This window comes from Scardinius erythrophthalmus (assembly GCF_964197995.2).
Source record: "Scardinius erythrophthalmus genome assembly, chromosome: 8".
Lineage (NCBI taxonomy): Eukaryota > Metazoa > Chordata > Actinopteri > Cypriniformes > Leuciscidae > Scardinius > Scardinius erythrophthalmus.
Genome location: NC_138228.1, coordinates 33,366,768 through 33,373,712, shown reverse-complemented (window position 1 = coordinate 33,373,712; position 6,945 = coordinate 33,366,768). Strand labels below are relative to the sequence as shown.

The window sequence follows — 6,945 nt, the reverse complement described above, 5'->3', positions numbered from 1 at the left end:
CGGTTGTTGTTGCTTGTTCCTGTTTATTGTTTGTAACGTAAACAACTCTGGGTTAATGCGAATAAGCTCAAGGATATAGGGAATTTTGGAAATATTAATAATCATAACTCATGGTCATAATTCATAAATCGCATATACATTTATTTTATCAATTATCGGTATTTACCTCTTGCCTGGTCTCTTTTATCAATCAGTCACTTGTCCAGCAAATGTAACGTTATGTAAGATAGATTATCACAGTTCAGCCAGGGTATTACTGTATTTACAAACTTCAAGAAAGTTTTATCTTCTGGCCACGAACATCAAACTTTCTGAGTTTATGAATTAAAAACTACTCAAGGTAGTCTATAATATCGAGCTTGTAGCTTAATTAGATCTTTTATTTCATTGACTTTATAAAAGTGGGCTTTCACACACAGAGACAGTTAAAAGTATAAATGGATTTTAATAAATGCAAAACTAGAGAGATTATATGAGCTAATGTTACAATAGGACATATATGCTTTCCTATGGTTTACAAACACCTCTTAACACAAAAAGGGATATATTTAGTACATTTAAGAGTGACTTTATGGGTAAAAAGTCCTTTTCTGTAGTGGGTTTCTGCGTGTGTCCTCATCAGAGATGGCCGCCGCCACGCCTGAACCTGAGCCCTCAGCAGAGATGGCTGCCGCCACGCCTGAACCTGAGCTCTCAGCAGAGAAGGCCGCCGCCACACCTGAACCTGAGCCCTCAGTAGAGATGGCCGCCGACACGCCTGAACCTGAGCCCTCAGCAGAGATGGCAGCTGCCACGCTGTCTGTTCCTGTCCCTGAGCCGGTGCCTGTTCCTGAGCATAACCCCATAGCTGCCCTCAAGAAAATTTTGGGGGGGGCAGTGGGTCCCTTGATAGAAACATGGAGGCCGCGCCGCCATGGCCCCATGAACTGTCTGGTCCACCCTGGCCACCTGCTCTGCCTGTTCTGACTGCACAGCCTGCTCCGCCCTGGCCGCCTGCACAGCCTGCTCCGCCCTGGCCGCCTTCACTGCCTGCTCCGCCCTGGCCTCGCATCCTACCGCAGTCACCAGGCCCTCTTCCGCTCCACGGGACTGGCCCTCCATCCCGCCCTCGGGCCTGCCTCTGCTCCACTACCCTCCTGGACTGTTTCCTGAGGAGTGTCTGGAATCCGCTCCTTAAGTGGGAGGCTATGTCATGATTCCTGTCTTGTGTTCCCCTTGTCTTGTGTGCACTTGTTATTTCCTGTTCTTTGCCATGTTTTGTAGTCTTTTGTAGTTTTTCTTGTTTATTAGTCTCCCCAGGTGTTTCTGATTAACCACGCCCCCTTGTTATCTTGTTTAGCTTGTTTGCCTGTGTATTTAAACCTCTGTGATTCAGTTGTTGTTTGTCGGTTGTTGTTGCTTGTTCCTGTTTATTGTTTGTAACGTAAACAACTCTGGGTTAATGCGAATTAGCTCAAGGATATAGTGAATTTTGGAAATATTAATAATCATAACTCATGGTCATAATTCATAAATCGCATATACATTTACTTTATCAATTATCGGTATTTACCTCTTGCCTGGTCTCTTTTATCAATCAGTCACTTGTCCAGCAAATGTAACGTTATGTAAGATAGATTATCACAGTTCAGCCAGGGTATTACCGTATTTACAAACTTCAAGAAAGTTTTATCTTCTGGCCACGAACATCAAACTTTCTGAGTTTATGAATTAAAAACTACTCAAGGTAGTCTATAATATCGAGCTTGTAGCTTAATTAGATCTTTTATTTCATTGACTTTATAAAAGTGGGCTTTCACACACAGAGACAGTTAAAAGTATAAATGGATTTTAATAAATGCAAAACTAGAGAGATTATATGAGCTACAAATATAAACGTATGTAAAAATGCAAACAATAAAACAAACAAACAAACATTTAACCAAACAAGAACATAAGACATAACGTGATCAGAATAAATGAAATGAAAGAAAGAAAGAAGGATATAGAGAGAAGAGAAGTAATTATTACAGACAGAAACCTAATTTCACGAGACACCTGGAATCAGCTTTCATAGGAATTAATATACTTGCAAGTTTGTTCTCTGTTCGGGTGATGCTGAGGCAGGAAGCACAGACGGTGTCCTGTTTGTGCTGCGCCTTCCGGTGTCGCAGGAAGCTTAAAAGGCTCACTGAATGTAACGTTTACCGGAAAATAAGATTCATCTCCCGTGAAGGAAGAGGCAAATATATATAACTTAGTTGCAAAGAACGGCAGCTACGACTCGAACATGTGTTTGTCCGAGGAGAAGGCCGGAGCCTTTTCAGATGTTTCTTGGAGAAGCGTTGCGCCGGGGAGAAGAGGAGAGAGGAAACTGAAGGTTTGGACTTTTATCAGTGTCCCGTGAGCAGTGTCCCACATCCCCTTTTTCGTGGGGGGACGAACCATCTTAGAGCATTTCGAAAGGGAAAAGTTCCTCTGTCCAGTGGACGACGCCCACTGGAATGAGTCATGAGGAGATTTAACTTGAGAAGATTTGCTCAAGACATATGAAATGTATAAAACAATGCACATTACTGCATTCTGCTATCGGAATTCCACTCCGTTAGCTGGAGAGGATTACAGAGATATCAAAAATAGAATATAGACGTTGTAGCAATGCAAAGATACATTATTATGCATTAGTATAGGCATTTGCAGTTCGATTAATGTTACAATAGGACATATATGCTTTCCTATGGTTTACAAACACCTCTTAACACAAAAAGGGATATATTTAGTACATTTAAGAGTGACTTTATGGGTAAAAAGTCCTTTTCTGTAGTGGGTTTCTGCGTGTGTTTGTGCATGATTGTGTGTGTGTGTCTGTTGCATCCCATGGTACGCGTACCACGTGATGGGTTTAATTTGTAACTGGCACTCAGCAAAGACAAAGGTAGTTCTGTGGACAAATTCACTTGACAGCCTGAGGCGTCAGATAGTCCTAGACAACTGAATGGAGCCAGTTTCGTAATTTGCCTTCAGTACACATAGAACAAACGTTAGACACAGTAGAGAATTGTTCTGTGCAGCACGGCGATAGTTTGAGAAACAACAGGGGCTTGTTCGTTGATTTCATCAAGTCGTCGTAAAACATTAACCAGTGGCCTGCTTGTAGACACTTGTAGCCAGTCAATTAGGGCTTCCTGCATTTGGACATGTATGTGTTCATATTCAGTCTGCATGAGAAGAAAAATCAGGATTCGCTACTTTGAACAGCAGCTGACCGGATGTCGTTGTCATTGTCGCTACATGTTCCTGTCCTGAGTTCCATTGTTTGCCCTGGATTATGTTTGTTTTTATTAAAGTAGTGCTTGCATGTGGATTCTCTCTCCACTTCATTCCTGCCTCATCGTTACACTCACCTTGGTGGTTTGGCTTATTTGTCAGGAGTTATTAAGCAGAGAAACACATGAGACAGGAGTGGTGAACTTCATCCATCTTGTTTACTCTTCACTTCTGTTCTCACACACATTAAGTCAGAACATAATAGTTCAGATTTCCTTTTCAAAATAACAGCCCACAGTATAATTTACTAATGAACACAACATTTTCTCCTTTTTAAAAAAACAGAATAGTACTTCAGAGTTGCATAACAGATCCAGAAGAAGCACATCAGATCTAATTTAGTAACTAAGGTAACATAGTCCTTCAACAAACTGGGCTTCCGAACATCAGATTTAGGTCTAGTGGTATGAGTGTGTGTAGTAGGGTTGGGTACCGAAACCCGGTTCCAATAGGGAACCGGTTCCGACGTAAACGGTAGTAACGAGACCGAATAAGAACAAAACTTTCGGTGCCTGACGTTTTTTACCGCCCCCTATAAAACATCTCGCGCACGAATGATCCAATAATAAAACATCTCCAGTAAACCAGCAGAGCATTCATTAAGTTCGTTTGTTAAATAAGAGACGATCTAGCGCTGAAATGTGTTTTTTAAATCAAGTGATCAAAGTGCTCGTTGCCGCTGCGATCAGTGGCGCGGATACAGTGTTTTCTCGTGGCTCGCGCACACCGCACTGTCTTCACTCGGACGCGCGCTTCAATAGACCATTTCAACGGCCTTTCGTCTGTCTAAGGAAGTGACGTATTTGGCCCTAGGACGTTTAGTTGTCGAGCGCATTCAAAACAATGGCGAGATGCGCTTGATGTACAGTGGGATTGCGATAATTTAATTAATCCTGCTATTTAGAATATCTAAATTAAAATTAGGTCCTTGTTGCTCGTTAGTTGGGTCCTCCTTCTGGCCCGAAACAAACTTTTTTTTGGATATTAAAATGTTTAAATTCCAGAAAAACGCGCCTGGATTGCATCAGTGAAGCGAGAAGGCTGAATACGCAACTATAGCAATATACAGCACACATTTCGATTCTGGTAAGTAAAATACTTTCCCCCTCCCATTTGATTATTTGTATTTCTTTACGTTAACTGTTTATGTATGCTGCAGCATAATTTAAGATAGCTCTGTTCGTTATTGTTTACATATAAACCTAGCATTTTGACGTGTGTAATTTAGTGAAAATAGGGCAAGCTTTTATTTCCATCTTTTCCCCTAAATGTTCTGTGGGCTGTAATTAAGTAGGAATTAACATTTGTTGGCTAGCTGTCTAGTTAGTTGACAACTGCAGCAAGTAACACATTACAGAATGTATACTGTATAACAGTTACCTGAATGGTGTGCTGCAGTAGTTTACAAAAGGTAACGGTAAACATTTTTCATCACTTAAGCTTGGCTAATGTTAATTCCAACATTTACTATAGTACACAATAGTAGCATTAGTTCTTAAATATTGTGCATTAACCAGATTAAGTTAATAATTGTTTTTCTGCTTTTGTCTTCAATAGGAAAGCCATCATTTGTAATTTAAGATGTCCAAGACCACTACAGGGAGACAGGAACGACAGCCAAACCACATGTGACCATACAGTGTGTGCAGAATTATTAGGCACCTTGATTTTCTTATCATATTTCGTTTTTCAGACACATTTTTACCAATTCAAAACCACATTAAGCTTAATAACTACTATTCATTTTGTATTTAATATATTTAAGGGATATATATGTGACAAGGCAATAGAGGTGTTTGGTTACTGATTTCGACTACGCCACTCCAATTTTGTTTGGGTAGGAGTCCAAGTCAATAGAGGGATTTCCCGCTAGGCTATCCAATTAAATGAATAAACTCAAGGCTAGACTGCTATAAAAATGAATACATCGCTTTTATTAAATACATGGATTCTGGTCTCATTCGATTTCTTTCATAAGCTAGCCACATTTAGTAATACAGGGTGGCAGTAGAAGAGACTATGTGGGGTAACAATACTTCAAAAAAAAAGAAAATATACACAACAAATGAATAAACACAATACACCCCAAAAAGAAATTACAAACTTTCTACACCGCACACTGCGTATACAAATACACACCAAACTTTCCACACCACACGGGTGTATAAATCAAAATGAGTATCTTCCCCCACTAGTTACTCTGTTGGATATGACCTAGCTTGGAGTTCACAAAATAAACCATAAAGAAAATACAACGGATTAATTTTTGGGCCAACAACCAAACAAATAAACAAAATAAACCGATTACAATACCATAATCCTATTAAGAAACTGAAAATAAAGGTAGGGAAAAACAGTGGTCATTTGCACTGGATGGATCGAATTCTATAAAGAAAAAAAAACAATAAAACAAAAACACATTCTTATTAAATACAAGTATACAAGTATTATCTCTAGACATAACATCAGTTCCTACTAGAAACCACGGCCCGTACAAAGTAAAAATACAATGTCAATCAATATTAAAATATACTAGCTATTCCAGAATTACATGAATAAATAGATACCTTATTTCAGAAGACACTGGAAGTACTACCGTCGTTAATGTCCACTGCTCATCTCGTTCAGCATAGCCAATGTGAGGGCCTTTAAGGAAACTTCTCTAAAAAGTATTTATTTGTTTTAATACATACAAAAAGGTTTTTCACAGCTCATTTCGGACAATGAAACAACCTGTTTTGATAAAGGACAAACACTCACGTGCAGTGTACTGCAATGGTAACCCAGTGTCCACAACTCATCCAGTCAAACCTTCTCACCATTAAGGTATTTAGACCACATGTCTAAACAAAACAACTTCATAGACTCAATGAATGGATTAAACACCCCTGGCCCAATTAAAACAACACTGACACTCAAAATCGCTGGCTCTTGGCCAACACGTCAAAACCATCATAAAGCATCACCAGTGAGCATTAAAACACAATTCTTAAGACCATAACCTCTTAAATAAACCCACCAGAGCTTGTTCTTCCAGCGACCGACCATGCCAAACAATTCAAGCACTGCAGCCATTCCACCCAAAAGGAAGTGACATATTTAAAGGGAAATTACACCCTCTACTGATACCCTCAGTAGCGCCCTCTACTGACCTGGCTACATATAATTGTACATGAAATGAAAACGCCTTATATTCAGGTGTGCATAATTATTAGGCATGTTTTCTTTTACAGATAAAATAAGCCAAAAAAGAGATTTAACTCAGACTGAAAAGTCACAAATTATTAAATGCCCATGAGAAGGAGCATGACCATTGGACAGTGAAATCCTCATTGGGTCAGCAGGGTCAGACAAAATCAGGTGGAGAAGAAAAGACACAGGAACCCTTTAGTCTCTAGTGCCACCATTTTCCAGAACTGCAACTTACTTGGAGTCTCCAGAAGAGCAAGATATCAGGATCTCAGAGACTTGGGTTCACAAGCTAGAGTGTAGTAAAATACATGAAGACTGTTTTTATAGGCTTTATGGACAGACAGATTGGGACTGACTCTTGAAGGCCCAGCATCACATCCTCTTGTTCCGCTGTTTGAATAATTCATCTTCATCGGTAAGTTTTGGGAGTTAATTTTTAAAAATGAA

General features: G+C 39.7%; 1 long non-coding RNA gene across 1 annotated transcript; it reads right to left on the bottom strand.

Moving 5' to 3' along the window:
* Positions 1 to 5,220: 5,220 nt before the first annotated feature.
* LOC308694689 lies at positions 5,221 to 6,437 on the bottom strand. Its single transcript, XR_014030632.1, has 4 exons — positions 6,326 to 6,437; positions 6,067 to 6,149; positions 5,874 to 5,968; positions 5,221 to 5,691 (listed from the first exon to the last, which is right to left on the bottom strand). It is a non-coding gene; the product is annotated as an uncharacterized lncRNA (long non-coding RNA).
* Positions 6,438 to 6,945: the final 508 nt, after the last annotated feature.